The 21,904-nt window shown below is 49.7% G+C and overlaps 1 long non-coding RNA gene across 2 annotated transcripts in view; it reads right to left on the minus strand.

The window, feature by feature from the left end:
- LOC127060215 (uncharacterized) overlaps nt 1-21,904 on the minus strand; it is a 99,252-nt gene that overhangs the window by 67,251 nt on the left and 10,097 nt on the right. Inside the window, exon 1 of one of the 2 annotated variants that reach the window (XR_007778962.1) lies at nt 19,735-19,854. The exons of the other annotated variant lie outside the window; for it this stretch is intronic. This is a non-coding gene — a long non-coding RNA (uncharacterized LOC127060215). Of the gene's footprint in view, nt 1-19,734; nt 19,855-21,904 lie in introns of those variants that run through there. 2 annotated transcript variants of the gene reach the window in all.

A 21,904-nucleotide genomic window follows, 5' to 3' on the forward strand; every position in this document is an offset into this window, starting at 1 on the left:
CAATTTTGCATATATTTAAACCTCCTTTCTCTGGTTTCCCAACTCCTCCACCCTCCCCAGCAAAGAAATTACAAAAATCCGTCATTTCTCTCTTTTCCCCTTGCACCTCCATCTATCAGTGTTTCAAAGGCAGTCTCCTCGAATGCCGAGCAGAGCAGGAGATGGGCAGCAGTAATGGGAATGTGCTCCTGACTGTGCAAACCCACACAGAGAGTGAGGACAGGAGAGACTGCATTTGCATACATATTAAACGAGAGCAGTAAAAAATGCAGACGTGCAAACCATTTGGACATGGCTCGGCTCGGCGATGCGCCCTGCAAGGGAATCAATCTTGTGCGTTCTTAAAGGGAAAAACCTGTTACGGGGAAAAGCAAAGCCCAGAGACATCCGCCCGCAAACACTTGTCAAGGTTTCAGGACAACGTGACCTTCACAGCCATGCAAAGGCTGTTGTGAAGGAGGGTGAGGTCCCAGAGATGTCCAGCTGCTGCCCCTGCCATGGTTCCAGCCAGGCAGACTGGTGCCTTTGGTCCTCTTCCCATTATCACCAATGGGAGGAGAGCTGGTGAGACCCCCAACGCCAGCCGTGCTTGCACTTGAGCTACAGCAAGATGTTCTGACAGTAATCAAGCTCTCAGGTGAGGGCAGCACAGAAACATCCCTGAAACAGCCTGAGCTGGGCTCCATGGAAGAAGTAAGTGATGCCTGCATGTGCTGAAGAAGTCCAACCTCTTCATCCCAGTACCTTTCTTGACTGAACAGTGACATCCCTCTTTAGATCTGGATGATCCCAGATATGGGGAGCTCCAGAAAGCAAAGCCAAGCTCCACACCAAGGCCAGCCTGGAGGGCATGGCTCCCCAAAATGGCTCTGGTAAAAAGTTTTTGAGTATCTCTTTGCTGGATCCATGGATTTTCACACTGCTTGACTGCTGCTTGACTGACCCACAGGAGCCGCAACAACAGCATTGCACACACAGGCTTCTCCCATGATCAGGTTCTACCTTGCCCTGGAATGACCCAACCCAACCTCACCTTCACTTGTCCCAATGCCCTGGTTAAGGATGTTCCCAAGATAGGATGTTACACCGAAGACAACAAGTAAGCACAGTGGAGCTTATGTAGTAGATCATTCCAAAGTGTCTGCAAGGATACAGATCTAACGAGGCAAATCACGCAGGCAAACCTACTGATTTCAAAGTCTGCAGGTTCAGATGCATAAAAAGTGCAAAATCAGTAACTTTTATATTGCCACTCAAGGAACCACAAAGATAAAAGCAATATTCTGGGAGTGAAGATGCCATGAATATTTCTCATCTGCACTTATAAGGGATATTTGGGACCAATGGCTTGATTCTGCGTTAGCCCTGTTCAAATGAGATAATTTACATTCCCTGCTGGCTGAAAACAGGCTGTCAAGGTATTTACTTGTGTCAGGTTTCACTTCCCAGCCACAGCACTAAAACACACTAGGTGCACCTGAAGGGCAGAGGTCTGGGATCAGGAATGGCAAGGGGGGGTCCAGTGAGGACACCCTGACATGGTGTAAGCTCACAAAGTGTAAATGTTTTGCAAGGAATCATGCTATGGTATATCAGCAGCTGCTGCTTTGCATCACATTCTCTCAGCTTCTCCCTGAAACAGTCCCTTCTGGAAAACCAGGAACTTGCAAAGTTCAGCTGCCCATCCCTGAAGATCCCAAGGCTGCAGACAGACAACTGGACATACCTGCCCACCGAGCCTCACTGTCCTGCAGGGTTTGGCCCCTCTGTCCTGTGGAAAAGGCTGTCTGGAGCCTGCCTTCTCCTCCCGTGTCCAGCTATCCCCTGCTATGGCCAGATCTAATCTAACCACCTGCTTCTTCGTGGCTGACTCACCCTCATCTGCCTTGCACCTACAGCCCAAAGGACACACAGGGGAACATGCTGCCAGATCTTCCCCATCAACCTCCAGAAACATCCCTTTTGCCAGGTCCAGCAAGCCCAGGATAGCAAAGCAGTGCTCAGCTATGTTCTGCTCCCTACCACCCTCCAGCTCCTCTAAACCAGGCACTTTTGGGGTGGGAAGGCAAACAAAACAGGCTTCCCAGTAGCCTTTCCAGTGTGGATTCTCTGGTGTCTCATAAGGGTTGAGTTCCCATGCAGCTATCGAGCGCTCGACTCTCTCTTTACCCACCCACCCATTTTCACAAGGCTTGTGGGAGCCACACAAGAGCTCTTTCCTTCAGCCAAATGTAATTGGAACTCGTCGCTGGGTAAAAAACAGGGGGAGGCGGGAACAAATGGAGAGAGAGAGAGAAAAGGAGAGACACGTATGCACACATGCACAGGCTGGATCACAGAGGGCCTGTTCCTTTAAAGAAAGGGGAAAAAAAGAAAGAAAAAAAAAGAACAAAACAAAACAAAGTAAGACTACAGTGGCAATGTGCACCAGCTGAGCTGTTGACTTGCTTGTGTGCTGCACAGTCCCACCCCTCCACCTCAGCTGCTGGGGATTTACAGGCACAAACAATCTGGGAAGGGCTGGTTCATCTGTACATGGGGGTTTCTACAGCTCCCTGCACAACACCAGCTCCCCTCCCAACAGCAAGGCACAATTTGGAAACATTTTGGGCTGTTAGCTATATTTGGATTGAATTCTTTTTTTTTTTTCAATAGAAATGCCCCTGTGAAAGGGCAGTGGGTGAGAATCTCACAGAGGGAACTCGGGGATTTCCACCCAGAAACTGTCCCCCTGCCTTGCCAGAGAAACATGAAGGCAAAAGAAAGTGGTGTTTGACAAAACAACAGAAAAGCAGCTTATTGAATAGCTGTCACTAGACAAGGATAAATATATTAGTGATTGTGTCAATATTAAGCTGATATCAAAGGTGATTAATTTGATAATTGCCTGTGCAGAGGAAAAAAAGAAAAACCACAATCAAGTATATTGCCACTGGCATCTGAAACGCCTCCTTTGGTTAAATCAATTTCCTTTTTAACTTAATTTGAGTTAATAGGAAAGTTATGGTGTAACCATAACCCAGAATCACACTCCTCCTTTTATTCCTTTTTTTGACTGACCTGATTTTTGCATTGGCCTGAGAGCCTGGAGGAACCAAGGGCTTTATTTGTCAGTTTGGAAAAGTTCAGAGATAGTAGAGAAATGAAAATTGTTTTGCTGAAAAACTTGTCCACAGATCTCCCCAGTGACACTGAGTGCCACCTCCCACGTGTGCCAGGTCCTCCCGCAGGACATGCATCCCAGCAGTAGTCAGTGATGTCAAACTCACCCCGCAAATGGCCCCAAATGACATTTTTAGAGAGGCTCTGTTATCTGAGACTACAAAATTAGCACCATATAACAGCCTTGGTCTGCAGGACTGTTCCTGCCAATGTCAATGGCGGTGCTGTAGAAGATCAAAGGCACAGCACAGTTCTCCAGCAACAGAAACGTTTTGGCTGGTGGGAGAACATGGAGGGAGCATGGCAAAGCCAGCAGCAATCCCTTCCCTGGGCAGAAGAAGCCCCAGTGAACCCCAGAAAGCACTAGAGTGAAAAATCATTCCTGCCATTTGCTTAAATCAGGCAACTCATGCACAATTCTTCAGGAATATTCAAGAGATTTATCTAGAAAATCAGCACTAAAAGCATTGACCTTCTGCCAAAGAGTTAACAGCCCTGAGAGCGAAGCGGAGGCCTCACTCTTGCTGCGCGATTTCTCCCAGTGACACCACGTTCCCACTTGGAGACAAGTTTCTTTGTTTGCTTTTCCCCAGTTATATAAGGGACATAAATTTTTCTTGCAGAGAGAACTCCAGGCAATCTGCATCTCCCTCAAAGTCTGCATCTCCCTCCAAGGCTTCTCACAATGTTTCGGCTTGAACACTACTGCTGTTGCTGCAGTTTTCCAGCTCCTGCCTGTGTCTGCATTAAACCCTCTCCCCTGCCCCAGGAAGCAAGAGCCTGCTCTAAACTCAGCTCCACATCAGGTGTAATCTCACAGCACCAGCCAAAAAACCTTGCCACCCTCCCATTCCCTGCCTGTGGCATCGTGAAGGTGAAGACATGAACATAGGCAAGCTACGGAGCCTTGGGCCAGCACAAAGGTGGGTCCAGGAACTCTCCCCTGTACAAGAGAGTCTCAGTGGAGCCCAGACTGCTGCCTTGCAGCTCGACTCTTTTCCAACTGGAATCCTCCAGCCCCTGGCTTTGCTCTCCCAGCAGGTCCCTGATCCCCAGCCCCATCACTCAGCGCTGCAGGAGCGAGCCAGGGGAGGCTGTGCCGGGAATTTCGCAGCGCTGGGCCGAGGGCTGGGTGCTCTTGGCCGGCCAGCGCCGCATTGCACACATACCGGCAAACCTCAGCCCGGCAGCCCCGGAAGGGCAACAGGCAGCCAGCAGCAGCTCCCAGGCCAGTGAGGAAGCCTTAACCCCTTCCCTGCTGTGGCCAAAAAGTTTCTCAAGAGTCCAGAGGCAGTGGGAGAGAGGAATCCACTCTAAGATCAAGCATCTAAATGCAGCACCACTCCCTCCCTAAAAAAAAAGCCCAGCAAAACCCTAAAGAATCCCTGGGAATGCAGCCCTCCTCTTCCCCTTCCCATGGCCTGATGGAGAGGCAGGGGACCATCCTCAGCCCTGGCCAAAAGCCATCAGAGCTCCCAGCAGCCAGCATAGCCCCAGGCACCACACAGCCAGATATCCCCTGCCATTCACAGCCCCATGTCCTGGATGATGGAGGGTCCTGTGGGGGACCCGGGGACAGCCACAGCCTGGCAAGGCTTACTGTGCACCCCAAGAAGGGAAATGTTGAGTCCTTCCAGTCACACCATTTAAAATCATGGTGCTGAGGAGAGTTTCTCATCAACACCACCAGAGGAGAAATCTCTTGGGGTGAGATTTGGCTCTGAGGTCTGTCAGTGTGAATTCCCCATCACTCAGAGGCAGGATTTGGCACATGGCTGCTCGCACCCATCAAGAGCCAGGAACAACCTAGAGTGCCCAGAGGAAGCCCAGCAGTCGTGCCTCTCCCCAGCCCCTTCCTCAGCCTGGTTCCTCTTGATTTCCTGATCTCTTGCTCCCCCAGAGAGATCTGGTCTCTGCCCTCCCACACAAGTGGGTCCCTGAGAGCCAGGGCAGGAGAAGGTGGCACAGCACCTCCAGAGCTGGTACCAGCAAATCTCACCTCTGAAAAAAAGTAACCAGGTGTTACATCAACCCATGTGAATGGACTAAAAAATGACCCTGCCACTCTGCTTGGAAATCAGCTTGGTCTGAGCAGTCTCCATACAGCTGCAACAGCTTAAAAGTCCCATTTATGGATCCAACACAACAGCAAACACTTTTCCTTTTTTTTTTTTTCCCTTTTTGGACTGAGTGGAAAAACCAGACAAAGCCCTTTCCAGCACAGGTAGGATCACTGAAACCCGGGGCTGAGCCCGTGGCTTTGGCAGGCAGAAAGAACAGAGGCTCAGGGGCAGGGGGTGTCAGCCAGCCCCAGTTCAGGCTGCCTTCCCAGTGGAGATCGGATCTCCCACACCGATACTCAGCCCAGCTCGGCTCCCTCCAGCACCAGTCCCATCAGATCAGGCCCAACAGGATTAACCACATATCACAGAGCCAACAAAAGGCAGATTTACCTTTTAAAAAGAAACACACACACACTCCAAAGTCCATGTTAAAGGAATTGCCTTGGTTCAAAAGCTGCTTCCAAATTTAGGTTTGCTAAAATTAAAATTTCATCTTTTTAATAGAATAGAATTAGACTCTTCATGATAGATTAATAATCAAAGGCCCACAGAAATGTTTCCATAAACGAAGTTTTCTAATTCCAAAGGAAACCATTTGTTTAAAAGAAGCAAGTATTCCCCTGCAGAGCTGGAACTTCAGTAATTGCAGCATGATGATAGAAAATGGGGCTGGATAGCAAAAATAACTTAAAACTATTCTAAACAACCATGACGCTGAGTCATCTTTTTCAAAGTCCAAATGAAGCTATCCCAGTGACAGGGCCCACAGAAAATGCTAAGGTGCATAGTTAAAAGGGGAGGGGAGAAACAAAAACAAACAGTAAAAATAGTACAAATTCCTTCAGATACTACTTGTGACAAAAGATGAAAGCTGGGATTTTCACCCTCTTTCCAGAATCTCAACTGCACTGAAGCTCAGGGTTTCATCACACCAGGCATCCCCAACACAACAGTACCATGGATGTACAACCAACACAAAATACTGGAGCTTAGTGTCCCTCTAAACCAATTTAAGGAAAAATAAAAGCACTCTCTCCTCAGCTGGTATCAGCCAGTGTAACCCCACGAAGAACAGGGGAAGGAAAAAACCCTGATCGCTCAATCTTTTGTACTCCAGCCTCACTTGTATACACTGCTATCACATTACACAGTGTGTAAGTTGCTGTATGAATGGCAAGGTGCCACCAGCATAAATACATTCATATCTGGAGAAAGGATCAGTCTGCATGTCAGGATCTTCATTAAAAATGAGTTTGTAAGCACTTCCCCTCATTCTTTTGATTCACTTCCACAAAAACAAAAATGTATCATTGCGTCAAAGCTAGAAGGACACCCAACATGAGACTGGACCAAGCACTTGGTGCTTCAGACCAAGTCAGCTGTGTTTCCACAGCACTCCAGCTTTCCCAGGCTCATCAAGGTGTGGTTTACAGCACTGGAATTTGATCCTGGTAACTAGCTTGATCTAATGATGGGTAGAGCATGTGCTCACTCCAAGAGAGACAGAGCTTGGCAGATCTGGTCTTATCCAACACACCAAGTCCTTTATGCCCTGCTACCAAGACTAATTTAAAGCTAGTTTCAGGTAGATATGGGCACACCATACCACAGGGCTTGCCCACACCAAGTTTACAATTTGGCATTCAGCTGGAATTCATCTCAAAGCAGCACACTGTGGAAGGTGGTGCTTCCAGAGCTGCATCATGAGCAGTGCATCCTTCTGTGTGTGAGCAGCCACAGGCAGAGCAGAACAGAGCAGGAGCCTCCTCCACTGTCCCCCCATGCCCTGGGGCACTGTCTTGTGGCTGGGACTCCAAGGACAATTCAATCCCCTCAGGATTTCACAAACAATCACAAAAGCAGGAACCCAGGAAGGAGGTGACAAAGTGATGGTAAAGCCTGTGGGAACAAGCAGCCTGTTACAACAGAGGGACAAGTGACAGGGACAAAACTTTCCCCATGCACACTCACAAAGGCCTGCTGGAAAGCTGGTGGTCATCCCCACTGTCAGCACCTCCCTCTCCAACTATTTCAGACTTCCCTTCTCCTCCTGCAAAAGATCCAACTGCCTTAAATTCTGCCTTGCACTGCTGTAACGAGGGAGGGCTCTTGCTTGCTGCTTACTGATGAGGAACCAACATCCAAAAAAAAAAAAAGCATGGATCGAAAGCAGCCTGAGAGAGGGAGAAGGGAGAGGCCATAGCTTTTATCAGGCCAGCTGACAGAGCCAGAAAAACAACAGCCTGGATTTTGGGCACAACTGGCTTTCTTTAGGGTCTATCTTTGTTGTAGGCAGGAGAAGCCTGTAGTTTAAACAGGGTGTTCCAGTTTTTTTTCCTAGGCTGCACCCTGAGTTAAAAACACCACTGGCTGAAGGGCTGGAAGAAAGCAATGAGTTCAAACAGAAAGGCATCCAGGAGGGGGATTTCCAAAAAGGTGGGGAAGAAACCATCAAAGCAAGATTTCCAAGGAGGTTGGCATTCTTTGGGAAGGGAAAGTTTTCCAAGATCTGACTCCAGGACCACTTCAAGACAATGATATCCTCTATGTGTGAAGCTGCCTCGGTCTCTACTCCCCCAACACGGATCCAGGGAGGCAGGAGACAGATGGATTACAGAACTAAGCACAATGGGAGATCTGATCCTCATGTCCCTTTTGTGAAGGGGATGCACTCTCATTGTGAAGACTTCATAAAGCAAATCATCCCCTGAGCTAATATATGACTATTTTAACTCTTATCTTTTCTCAGCAAGAAAGGGACATGGAGAGCCAAACTTTGCACCTTGATCCTCCACCTCCCAACAGCGAGGCAGGAAGACTGCGGGCTTCATCCCAGGTCATTGATGGAGCATGGAAGTACCTTCCACATCTGATGTTACAGCATCCTCCAGACTTTGTGCAGTCTCCAGGAGTGCTGCCTTTTGGGGGCCAGATACCTGTGGGGTCTAATGCCTGGCTGGGGAGATGAAGATCCCTTATTTTGATGAAAGAGCAAAAGAGGATAAGTTGTTCCCTAATGGTAAGCAGGGTGTAGATTTGCCCGGACTCTGCTCCCTCTCATGCCTAAAGTACATCCTAGGATGTCTCCAATTCTCAGGTCATGCAGTCTCCAAGGTGCTTGTCCTCTGGCTGCCCCAAGAAATGAGGCAGCACTTATCTGTCTTTTGCAGATGGGTCACTAGAGGCAGGGAGACAAAGCCCCAGCTTCCCTCTACATTAACTCCTCAAGGCACCAGGTTTGAGGATTTCATGGTGTTCAGGCACCTGAACCTGGGCCCAGTATCACAGAGAGCAAAGAACCAACTTCAAAATCCCAGAATCAGGGTCAGAAGCCCTGACCACTCTCCACCTTTGCCACATCCTGGCCAGCTGCAATTGCTCTCCTAGGTTTCATCCCAGCCTTCATGCTCTGGACTGCCTCAGAGAAGCTTCTGTGCTGCTGACAGAACAAAATTCAGCCTTTGATGCCATTGGCACTTCCTCCATTAGTTGCTTTGAAGATTAGGGCCAGAGCCTCAAACTGGATTCTGAAGTTGATGGGGAGCCAGTGGAGCAGCTTGAGCTCCCAGTGGCCCAGCCCTTTGGGGAGGTGAGTGTTGGTGCTCTGCACCACCTGGTCCCACCACACTCTTTCTACTTTCAGTTTCTGCTGCACTGCACAGAAGCACAGCCAGCTTGAGCCAAGCCAAGGCTTCAACACAGCAGACAAGATCGTCCCCATGCTGGAGGGAAGAAGGCAGTGATTTTGGAAACAAGCATTGCCTGGCCAACATGGCTAGCAAAGAGGCTGGAAAAATAGGGATTCTCCAAACCGCACCCACAGTTCAAGGCAGCATAGTGACAACAGAAAGCAAAATGTCACTGCAGACTTCAAAGCCTCATGTTTTCCACCCTGCTTGCCCTCCATCCTCAGCTGAACTAAGCTGCTCATACCTGTATCCCACAGTAGCAGCTCTAGTGATTGTGCCAGTTGGGAATGAGAAATGTGCCCATGGCATCTCCATCTCCCCTCCTGGTGGGGAGTCCCTCTCTTCCCATCACACAATGCTGCCTGACCAGTGGATGATTGGCAAAGCAAGAGGGGGAAGCAGGCAACATGTAAGCCAAGAGCATCAGGAACATCAACAGAGTGGGAGCACACAGTTTTGCTTTAACATGATTTTGCTCCTCTGTGTTTTTCACTGGAGTAGTTCTTATGCACAAAGGAACCATCTTTGCTGTAATCTGTTCAATTTCAGCACTAAATAGTGCCTGCAGAGTTCTGCACACAGAGCTCAAGCTCTAGACACTCAGCAAAACATCCATCCCCCAACCATATCCCCTCCTTGGCCCTCCTTGGAGCAGCACACCTGGATTTCACCCACACCCACCACCCAACAGCACAGCATCCCCCAGGATGGGGGGGTCCCTTTGCCCAAATTCCTACAATGTCTTTGGAGACTGGCAACTCAAATGGTGCAAAGAAAGGAGGAATAAGGATGACAAAAAGCCACAGCTCCTCTCCCCAGTCAAGTTGAATCCCCAAGTGAGGAAGGAGATCCATGCAGGCTGAACTTGCTTCCAAAGCATCTCCCTCCTCCAGGAGCCAGGGCACAGGGGCAGCAAGGCACTCTGTGCCGTGAAGTGACACACATCGAAGGAACATGTGGCTCAGTCACAGCAACTCTATTAATTTAAGTTAATTTCCTGCAGTTCTGTCTTAGTTTTCCAGCAGATTCAGGACTTAAAGGTTAAAGCGTAACCTTGTCTCAGTAGCTTGCTATTCGCTCCATGCAAATGTCTACCTACAGCCTGGTAATTACATGCATTTCCACAGAGCCAATCCGCCGTCAGCCTGACAGATACTGATCTTCCCGTTTTATTTTTAGCTCTGTGCTTCCCCCTCTAGATGCAAAAAAAAATTCTGTTTGTTCCATCTTTTGCTGCAGCCTCTTTTTTCCCTGGCTCACCAGCCAGCTCCCGGCTCAGCCAGGCTAGAGCAGGGAGCAGCACGGGACTGCAGGCTGGGCAGGCAGTGGGCTCCTGCTGGGTGTCCTGCATGGGTCCCCACCACGGTGACAGTGGGAAGCCACCTCCTTTGGGGTTACCCAGGGAATTTGTCACCTCCAGTAGCAAGGGGGGTGTTTGAATAGAAAACTCAAGTGAGACATAAACAGTCTTTTGTAGGGGAGCTGGACACTTTTTCCTGGGGATATCTCCAGGCCTCACTCATCCAACCAAGAGAAAAGGGGTCAAATCTGGCAAAATTCAGCCAATGTGGCTGTGGCTCTGCGAGTACAGGATTTATCATCTTGCAGAGGTGGGTGGCTTCCCTCATTAGCCACCCCATTGGGGCTACCCAGAAATAGGAGGCAATGCCAGGAGAGCAGACACTTGAGGCAGGTCACCCACACAAAGACAAAGCTCAGTTGACATTTCCAACCCCTAAAATGGGCACACATGAGACTAAATGCATCTGGTGCCACTGAGGCCAGTGTGCTGCTCTCCTTCCTGAGTGGCTCCTGTGACTCTGGGGAGGAGGCAAGGTGTGCAAAACCACTAGAAATAGGTGTCCTCTGGAATTTTAACTCTATGGGGCAGCCCCCCACCAAAGGCTAATTGTAGATCATGAGACTTGGAAGAAAAGGGGATATGTGGTTCTTTTTTGCCTTTCTTTCTGGAAGGAGTCTGGAATGGGGATAGATTGGGCTTTCAGAGTGAGGTCTGCATGCCTCTCTCCCACCCTCTCTCTCTCTCTCAAATACATAATATAGATTTAAACCAGAACAGATTTGTACAAACTTTAGTCATGTGAAGGGGAGGGGAAAGGCACTGAGCCTCAGAAGTGACAAGGGGACAGCCCTGGCAGTTGGTACTCCAGCACAGCCAACCTCAACTGTGGGCCACAGGGTGCAGCTCAGGGACTTTAGAGGGTGAAAAGTGTCTGCACAGAGAAGAGAAAGAAAACCTGCATGCAAGAAAGCCACATTAAAAATGTATTAGGAATTTTTCTAGATTAAATAGCTGAAGTAAAGGAGGAAAGAGGAGCAGGAATGGGATTAAGTAGAAGGAAGGGCCAACCTGTATGAGACTCCAGTAAAAGACAGCAGAGCTGGAGCTGATGCATCTCCCCAACACTATGGACACTTGTTCAGTGCTCATCTTGCACTGGCTACCTCAGTCACATGGGAATCAGAATTCTGACTCCTACCTGCAGAGAAAGGATCGCTTATGTTGTTATTCTTCCAAGGATCCTCCTTGTCCCAATGTCATTAAAAAATAATAATCTAGAAATTATCCCTACATTGTTTTACATTTCCAAGGGAATCTCTTCAAACCCCATCAGCAGTTTCCCTCTTTCAAATTTTGTAACAAATAAAGCACACAACACTGGGAAGCTGCTTATCCAACATCCTTCAAACATTTTCAACAGGCGTTTTGGGGCAGTTAGAGGGAAACAGGGCTTTTGTAGAGATCTGGGCAACACTGTCCCAGTTTTCCCCTCCCACAGCTCCAAACATGAAGGTCAATCTAACACACAACCAGGGGATCAGGAGCCATCCCAGCAAGTGACAGGGATGACAAAGCAGGGAGTGGGGAGGGAAAGGTCCTTCATCCATTATGGAACGATAACCAAGGAACAGAGATTTTGTTATTCACTGAACAACCCACAAGCTAGGAATCAAACTCAGATTCCAAAATCCTATCTTTCTGCACCAAAATAAACAAATATACCAACCAGCCAACCTGCCTCCCATCGAGGAGGAGCTGGGGAACTCCAAGGGAGCTTTCCCACCCTCTGCACAGCTGCAAGCCCTGGCTGAGCTCCGCAAGAACCAATTCCTCTAAAAACAATAAGTTTAGCCAAAGGAATTCAGGGCAAGCACAGAGAAAAAGGCTGAAGCAAACCTATCCCTTTCCAAATTCCTGCAAAACACCTTTAAATCTGTGATATTTTCATAATTGTGTTTAAAACAACTCAAACCTGTTACTGCCAGCCTGTCGTTGGAGAGTCACTCTTGCTGCTGGCTCATTCACTCAGTCTCCATTTTCCTTTGTTTGATTCAGTCCTACTGCTCCCACCTTGACTTGAAATTTGAAAGGCTGGGTACCTCCAAATCCCTTTCTTTGCATTTACACGTGTCTTTTCTAGACAACAGTGACAGTCTCTGCCACACATCATTTCACCAAGGACTGCACCCAGGGCTGCAGTTGGTCTCTTGCATCTTGGACATCCCTGCAAAGTAACCAGCAGAATCCAAGGCTTTAACTCCTATAACCTTTCCTCCTGCACTTATCCATCAGGCTCCATGTCATTGCAGTACTTTACTCCAAATCCCTTCCCTCTGGGTTTACACTCAACTGTCATTGCAGTGCCCAGACTTGAGCACTGGAAAAGTGCTGTGAGCACAAGCAAGAGAGAAGGAACCAGGGTAGTGTCTCCAGGGCTGTCTGACACATGCCTCAGCATCTGTTGCCCCAAAAATATCAAATGGCAAATCTTGCCCTTACACAAGATGCACACAACAGAAGGTTTTAGCCTTTCTGTGACCACAACTGGCTTAAGAGTTGGGTCTCCAGCAACACCATTTACACCAGTGCTCTCCATTCCTGTGGTGACATTTATTCCAAGTCTTCCAGTTCTTCAGCTGCTCTGCAAGAAGCTCTTTTCCTCTGGATCTCTGTTGCAATTACATCCACTTAGCATTTTCCTTGTGGCATGGCTATTTCTGCCCTCTTACAGCAAATCTTCCCATTCTCTCTCTCTGTAGTTCTTTCTTCTTTGACTTCACTGACTTTGTGCATCTAATGAAAACATTCATGATGATGTGGGAGAGGAATGTAAACAGTGACATTGACCACCCTGAGAAAAAGCCCACGATGGAGAATGGGAGCCTTGGATGGGTGCTGGGTGTTCCCACCATTCAGCCTACCCCTGTTCAACCACACTTTATTTACAGGAACTCATGGCAGCTTTCATTCCATGGCCATTCCAGTGAGATGCCCAGAGGCACTGGGCAGAACTGGAATATTGTGTCCATTCAGTTCCCTTGGGCTGCTCTGACCCTCAATAAGCACTTACATGTGCCATGCCATGCTTCTCAAATCCTGCCACCTCCAACAGCTCAGACAACACAGGAGCAAATTTTTGACTTCCAGAGCATTTCTAGGAGTATGAAACAGCACTTCTGCTCCCATGCTAGCCCTGCTCTTCCTACCATGTGCACAGATGGAAATTGCCCAGCCTATTTTCCTACCTCAACCCCCCTTGCCCCAGGCTCTCCCATCCCACCCCATCCCACATTTCTCCTGTGTCCCAGGTGAGACACAAGCACCCATCCCACAGCAAGGACATCTCCGACCTGCTGGCACAACATCCCAGTGACAGCTACCTGGGCTCAATATGAGCCTTTCCTCTGACTTTAACAGCTGCTGGCTTCATTCCCCTATTCCTCGTGGCCTCTCTATTTCCTCATGGGCTGCTCTTCTATTTGGGAGCCCATGATTGTATCTGACAAGTCTCCTAATTGTCTCCACTGATTTTACCAGAGACTGATTTTAAAAGCAGCTCAGTAACTTAGTCACTTCAATATCATTGCTGGATTCAGCTCCCTCATTTATTAATGGTCCTACTTTTGCTCTTTTTCCCCTGATATGGTTGCAAAATTCCTTTTTATTTCTCTTAACCCCTTTGGCTAACATTAACAAGCAACAACTCAGTAATATTTGATATTATATGTGTATAAATAAAAGCAGAAAAAGATCTTATTCACTCCTGTTATAGCTACTAAAGCAGGCCTAGGGCTCTGGAATAGCAACTTTACTGCATTCGTTAAATATCTCCATTACTCTATTAATGCACAGTGTTGGAATTTTATTGGATGGTTTGGGTTATTTACCTTATAAAGTAACATGGGCATCACAAACCATGAGAAGAGGGTACTTAGTACCTTCTTCTTAAGTCTGCATCTCCACAAGCCAAGTGAACACAAGACCAAAAAAACCAAAACCCCATGTGCTACATGTTCTTCTTTCCATGAGAGGGGGAGAGGGGAGACCAGCAGTTATCCAGGCACCAACTCCATTGCATGTTGCTCCTCAGGAGGAAGCTGGATGGGATATTTGCAAACAGCAATCCCATTCTGCTTTTCTGGCCATGGTGACACAGCCAGCAAGTGTGAAGCACTCTTCATCCAGCTCGAAAGAGGTTTTGGGGTACCCCATCCTCACAGCCCAAATGCACAGGTGACAGGAAAAAAATAGAATAAGAAACCAAACAACTAATACCAAAAAGCAAAAAACAATTGCCAAGGGGGAATTTTAATATTTTGTATTTTCATTGACTTCTCAAACACAATTCAAATAATGCCTTAAACTGTCTGTAAAATGGTAATAACCAGAACCACTTAGAAAAGTGCCCAAAAACCCCACTTCCTAAAGTCTTTAAAAGAATTAAAATAATCTAGGTAAGTCAACTCAGCCCTAATGAGAGGCCACCTTCCCTTTTCAGGCTGTACTTTTATTTCCCTGCCTTTAAATTGCTGCTTCGAATTCTCCACAACTTGAACTCTCAGAGACTGGCTCCAGTTCCCTGCAGAGAGAGGACCACTGAAACACAAGAGATAACTCAAAAAAAGCTGCCCCAGGGTCCAGTCTCCAAATCTCAGTGTTGAAGTGAGGGAGGAAATGCCAAGAGCCAAAACCAGGCACATGTAGTTTAACATCTGCCTCAGTTTCCCCTTACTCCAGCCAGCTCATCTCCAGGGAGAGAAAGGGACGAGCGGGTGGCTGGTGTGAAATGTCTTTCCCCAGAAAAAACCCTTCCTGGGAGCTGACAATGTGGCAATGTGAGGGGAAAGGATGCTCAGATCTCACCTCTGCCAGGCAGGGAAGGATCCAGGTGACACAGCTACAGGATGAAATCCTGCCCAGCTCCACAGCATTGAGTGACTGGAGGTAAGCTGAGGTCACTCCCAGCAGGGCTGAGGTGATGGGTGACAATGACATCCCTGCAAATCCTTCCCACCCACATTTTGCACAAAACAGGGGGAGTCCGGAGTTTTCCCATCATCCTCTGCCTCTCCTCTTTAATTTAAAAATTCCCACCGCCACCTCTATTTAAACCCAGCCCAGTCCAAGCAGGGGCGGAGATGCCCTGGGTGGGTTTTCTGTCGGGGGGCTGTGATTTTGGGCAGCAGCAGGGAGGCAGCAGCACCTGCTGCCAGCCAGCCCCGAGCCTGCCCGCAGACCGCAGGCAGCGGAGGAGAGGGAGGGAGGGCGGGCGAGCAGGCTCCCCTTGCAAAGTCTGTCCTGTGCTGTCTAATAACACAAGGTGTCATTGTATACCCAAATCAGTGCCTGGAGCTTTATTTATAACAACTGAAACACAAAACCCAGCAGGCCAGAAACGGCAAAGGGAGCGAGAGACCAGGGAGGGCAGGGACGCAGCCGGGCGAAATCTCCCTATTTAGCAGGATTTGCCTTGAGATTTTGAAGTCGGATTGAGGCTGGGGGGGACTCGGGAGGAGGAAAAAAAGATGAAAGGGAGGCAAGAGGGAGCTGGCAGAGCAGCGATGCCTCCCTGGCTGCGGCAAGGCGGCGGGGCGGTCTCCCTGCACGGAGCGATGGGAATGCTTTGCTCGCAGCCCCCCGCCAGCCAGCAAAGGGAGGTGGGGGGAGGCTCCAGCTCCCCTGGGACTCTCTGGCTTCCACAGCAACTCTTTTTAAAGGTTATTTGTGGCTCTTTAGCCACTTCTCATCCCAGGAAGAGCTTAGCAGCTCAACAGCTGGCTCCAGTGGAGTCCCTCTTGCACTGGAATAGGCTATACCTGGAAACTTGGCGGGAGCCATCCCAAAGGGACTCGCCCAGCCCGGCAGGCAGCAGTCCCAGCGCGCTTCCTCGGGTGTGGCTCCTGTCAAACCCAATGCCAGCGGCTGGCACGACCCCTCACCTGCGAGAGGCTGAACACCCCGAACTCTTGCTGAACTCAGTGGGAGCCGGGGCAGCTCAGCAGCGAAAGGTCCCAGCCCTGCACTTACAGCATCGGGAGATGTGCTCTCCTCGGGTGGGTCCAGATGTTATCACCACCGCTGCCACCCCCGGCAGCTTGTTCATCTGCTCCCTTGTGCCGGAGGCTCCCGCTGCCGGCGCAGCGCCGGTGGAACAGCTCTCGCACTCTCCTCCGAGGCTCCTGGGCAAAGGCTGGCAGCTCTGCCTAAAACCCCTTTCCCCAGCAGCTGGAAGGAAGCCGCTGCCAGACTTTGTGCTGAAGCGGCTGAGGTGGGAGCATTCATGTCCTATTCTTCTGACACACCGTGGAGGTGGTAAGCAGCAGCAGAAGGGAAATAATAAACAGCTGGAGGGGATGAAGGGGGAGTTAACGTCTTAAGGAGCTGCAGCTAGGGATGCCGTTTGGTGTTCACCTCCCCTGCAGACAGATATTTAAATCTCCAGGTGCAAAAGCCACTGAAAGTTCAGCCTGAGTCAGAGCTCCAAAATTTGACCCACTAACAAGCAACAGAATGGGCCCGTTAAAGCCAAATTCTGAGTCTGTCTTGCACTGAGGCCACTTCGGTCCAGCTTTGCTGAAGACAGTGGGAGCCAAACCATGTTCCCTGCAAACAAACTAGAGCCAAGCTATGAAAGCAAATTCATAATCCGTAAAGGAAACTGCTCCCATTATCTTGACCAGGACTTCAAAATCTCCCCTTCCTCCCACTCTATCCCAGTATTGGTCTCAGATGTTTTCCAACTCTTCATTTGAAGAGGGAAAACAAAACAAGACCAAACCCACAAGGCACAGGGGGAAGAGGGTTTCATGTTCCTTTGCTAGCGAGCGCTCGCCCAGCTGCACCCGCCGCCCTCAGCCCCCAAAGCCTACCTGCAGAATTACATTTGCAAAACTGTTGCCCAGGAAATGTGCAACTAAAATCTGTGAAATAAGCATGCCTGGAATCAGACGTTCCCAGTGTAGTTAAACGACCGTGCCTTGAAATCTGCCTCTGCATTTAGCCACGCTGCCATGTACAGAGCTACAAAACAAAACGCTTGGCTTGTTTCACATCCCAGCCTCACCACCGGGACTCTTGTTCCCTGCAAATAGGGAGCCCAAACTCCTTCCCCCATGGGTTTTAGGAGAGTGGCAGCAGGACAAACTGTGAGATTGAGGCCCTACCCTCATGTACAAAACCAGTGCAAAGGCTCAAGCACAGGGCATTGACTGTGTGATGAACTGTAGCTGCTCAGGAAATAAAAGCCCAGCAGAGGAAATAGAGAACCAAGGCACTGGGGCTCCCCGTCTCTTCCACCACACATGTCCCTTCACAGGGCAGAGCTGGTGGAACACAACACCAGATGCCTTGTTACAGCACAATGAAAACAAGAGATTTTGTGGGGAACAGCAAGGGAATATCCAACCAGGTCTGTCCTGGGGAGGATGGAGCCTTCAGGGCAAACAAACCATGTCAGTCCCCCATGGAGCATCAAGGAAGAGAAACCCAGGTCCCCCCAGCCCACACAAGGCCTACAGATGCTGTCACTCGTTATTCCAGAGGATGGCTCAGAAAGACTGAGCCCTGCTGGAAATTTCTGACAGGTTATTTCACAAGGGTTTGTCCTATGCAGTAGGAGGGCAAGATTTTATTTTTTCAAGATTTTTGTAGATGGGAAAAACATTTCTCCTTCCCCTCTCTGGGCTCACCATTCCAGTCCCACATCCCAACAGACAACACAAACTTCCTGCTTGCCTCTTTTCCCAGCAGCAAACAAATTTTCAAAACATTTTTCTTTCCTAGGGAGACTGAGCTGTATAGGCAGGTGGGCAGCAGAAAAGCAGGTCTTCACACAAAACCATGGCTCTACTGCAGTTCCCAACTCCTCATTTGGAGTTCCCAGCACTGGGGGGAGAACTCAGGATCAGAAGACCCCTCTGAGCTCAGCTGCTTCCCTGGTTTCACACAGTACCTACACCTGAGAGGAGACACCACGTGATCCAGAGGGTGTTGCCTCCCCAAGACAATTAGGTTATGTTCGAACCACGACCTCGAGGAATTGGATTAATTACAGTGATGTCGAGCATGACTCTGTCTACAGGGACAAGTCATGTTTGACATTGCTGCCAGCTGGTTACAGGTCTGGAGGATGAGCAAAACTGGAACAGTCCCTCCCTGGGCTGGTTCATTGGCACACATTCAGCAACAGGGCAGCTTTTGGGGAGAACAGCCTGTGTGAAAGCCTCAGCAAGCAAAACCCCTCACCAGAGCATTCCCACACTGGGCTGAGAGGTCACATAGCACTGTAACACTGACACACACAATGGGAAGAGCAGGCCTGGTAGAAACCTGGCATCTTCCAGCAAGCAATGGCCACCAATGGCCAAAATCCATGGGTTTATGGAGCATCTAAACAGCAAATTACTTAAAAGGTTGTTTTAACACACAGAACAGTTCTCCTGCCTTGCCCACAAAACAGCACATTCTTCAGCCTGATCCATGGCTTACTTGCATGCAAATAGCTGATGTTATTTCTCACCTGATGATGTGTCCTGGCCAGGGGAGCATTTCACAGTCAGGCCAGAGTCACAGATGGGCCTACAGACTGGAATAAGGTCTGCACAAAGGGTCAGCATCTCCCAAGCCATCCTGCCTGTACCACCCTCACTCTGGGCTGTTCACAGGCAAGGCTCTGCCTCAAGAAGTCTAAAACAGTACAAAAAAAAACCCCAAACCCAGGCTGATCTTTAGGGCTAAAAAAGGCTAAAGCAAAGAGGAACAGGGGGGAGGTGGGGAAGGAATCTGAGGTTGCATCATCTGGAAATACCCGAGTGCTTTGGAGATGTAGGTACATGTTCAGCTTCCTACCATTTCTCTAGGAACCTGCTTGGAAACAGCAAAGTGACACCAAAAGGATCACAATGACATTTGCCTGAAGCAGATAAAAACAGCCTTGAATTTAACCCAAATGAGCCCATGTGCAAAATACTGTCTTGGAGCTGGGCACTTTGAGGTTTGGAACTCCAGGCAGACAAGAGGGGTGAGAGAGGTTTGAAATATAAATCAATCAAGAACTTTTGCCCTTTGCCTGAGCTGAAAACCAATACAGAGACATTCTCCATTGTATTTCAAACATTTCTCAGAACATGGAACCAAAACTGGGTTTCATTTCCTTCAGCAGAATTCACCATGGCTCCTTTATGACAAGGAAAGTAGATTGGAGGGAAAGTCTTACTTTCAGTAAAGCTTTTGTTCTTTCAGAAAACCAGGCTACTTTCTAAGCAGCTTTCCTGAAGATGGATACCTGCACCCAGTCCCAAGAGATTGCTCCCACTGCCACTCAGGCAGGTGCACTGAAACCCAAGGAAAGCACATGGACAGCGCTGCAGGTGTGATCCCATTTAGAGAGCATGATGCCCTCCAGGGAGTCCAGTTTCGGTGTCAAGCCAGGACACACCTCTAACAGGTCCCAGTCAGGATCCAGCCCAGCTGCGGAGACATGAGCCATCCAACGTTCTGGGCTAGGAGTGAAGCTTACCCATCTCCAGTGGTGCAAAACACCCTGCTCACTGCCCAGCTCTGCCATCCATCCCCTGCTCCCACATGGACCTGGTTCTCCAGGAGCTCCCTTCTGCAGGGAGCAAGGCAGGAGGACGGAAAATATGAAAACTATGGGTCTGATGTTCCATTTCCAGAGGCCACCGTGAGCCACCGATCCAGACTGGGAGTGGCCCAACTCGACGCCTGCAGCCACAGGAAGAGAATCCTCACCGGGGCCGTTCCCTCTCCTGGAGCATCCCCCGGCCCCTGCTCCCACGCATTCCCTGGCGAGCTGCCCGGCCCAACTGCAGTGCTGCTCCTGCCTGCCTGCCTGCACAAAATGGTTAACACAGCAGGAGGGCCAGGTGGCTCAGGTGTGCGTGCCAAGCAGCTCCCGGCTCACCTGCAGAGACTTGTCGAGGGGGAGACGCATCTGCCCTTTCTTGTCTGGCTTCAGTCTGCCTGGGGAAAAGGGAGAAAAGGGACTGGGGAAGGGTAAACACGGCTTAAGCAGCTGCAAGTCCCAGCAACCAAAGGGCTCAGCAGGTGATTCAGAGAGCTGGGGGCCTGCAGACACCCTGTTCTCTGCCTCCCACCGATGTCTCTGGTGGTGGCAGCAGCCTGGGAATTGCTGGCAGGAATGTGCTGGCAGCCAGGGCTGCAGAGTCCATCAAGCAAAGTCAGGGCATGGAGGCTGAGCTACAGGGTCTGGAGTAAGTTGCTGCTTCTTGCTCTGCTCCACCACGTCCCAAAGGACCCAAGAGAAGCAAGAGTGCATTGGTAGGTCCTATAGCAGAGTATCCACTGTGATGTCTCCTCGGGAACACCCATGATGTTGTCCCTCTGGAAACACCCAAGTCAGAGCTGACCCCTTCTGCATCCAGCCCAGGCTTTGCACAGCCTCAGACAGAAAGGCTCAGGATATTGGGTATTGGTCCTCATCCAGCTGAGAGACAGAGAGGAAGGAGCCTTTCCAACTGCAACCATCTCACTGAAGAAGCATCCCCAAACTTGCCTTGGACCTAGGAATCTGCCCAATCAATCCAGAATATTCTGCCTGGTTGAATCAGCTGTCAGCCCAGCAAGGAGCCCCAGTGTAGGTCAGGAATGTGAGTGGTGATGTGAGTGTGTGGAGGAGGTGAGGGGAAAGGGCTGGACAGTTTTGAGGGCAGTGGCTCTTTTGAAACTAGGCCACAGCTCAGAGAAGTCATGTAACGTCTCCCCAGGCACTGCTACCTCTCCCCTCTGCAAGGAGTTGGGCTGGCCCTGTATGAGGAGGAGACTTGCCACCCCTGTAGTCTGAAGAGCCACTGGCCCCACTCACAAGGTGGGCAGGGCCAGACAATATGTTCTGGGAACAGCAGAAGTCCCCAGTGCAAATCCAGAAGAGCCACTCAACTCATATTCCATCCTTTCTCCACCCACAAGACATCCTGGTGCACAAGGCAGGGTGCAGTTTCCTGGCATTACAGGGATCTTTTTTCAGCTTGCCAGACTTGGAAACAGCCAGAACTCTGCAAATCCTTCCCCTGCCTGCCTACCCTCTCCTCTCTGACTCAGGGACAGCCATAACCCATTGCAACCCCTTCCCTGACAGAGCAGCAGTGCTCAGAGCTGCCCTGGGGAGGTGGGAGAGCCAGTCTGACTGGCTCAAGGCTCATCGAGAGCTCCCTGGGAGCAGCCTTCCTCATCTGAGAAACACAGGGAGACCTGTGCTCCCAGTTACCTCCCAAGCAGGTCAGGGCGAGAGCCCTTCATTGCCCAAGCCTTTGGCTTAATTATTTTCATTCCTGTCCCCACACCCTGCCCATAAGAGCAGGGATGGAGATGCCTATTAGAGCACTCGTGTTTCAGAGGCACTGCCCTGTCTGAGGCGAAGTGGCCAAGCCAGAAAGAAAGGGTTTTGCAAGTGCAGCCTGTGAGGTTGAACCCAATTTGATGGGCACAATGAGTATTTGGGGCAGGGTAGATGAAATGATGGGGCAAGGGGAAAATCTGATTGCTGATGCAAACACACAACCGGGTTTGCAACCTTGCACACCAGTGCTCACATCCATCAGCAGGACACCAGGGTGGCCACAGCAGCAAGGCTGCCAAAAAACTCCCAATTATTCCCAAGTGCCATCAACACCACATGTGGTGAGGGCTAAGCATGCCTTGAACTTTTA

Source organism: Serinus canaria, chromosome 17 (genome assembly GCF_022539315.1).
Source record: "Serinus canaria isolate serCan28SL12 chromosome 17, serCan2020, whole genome shotgun sequence".
NCBI lineage: Eukaryota > Metazoa > Chordata > Aves > Passeriformes > Fringillidae > Serinus > Serinus canaria.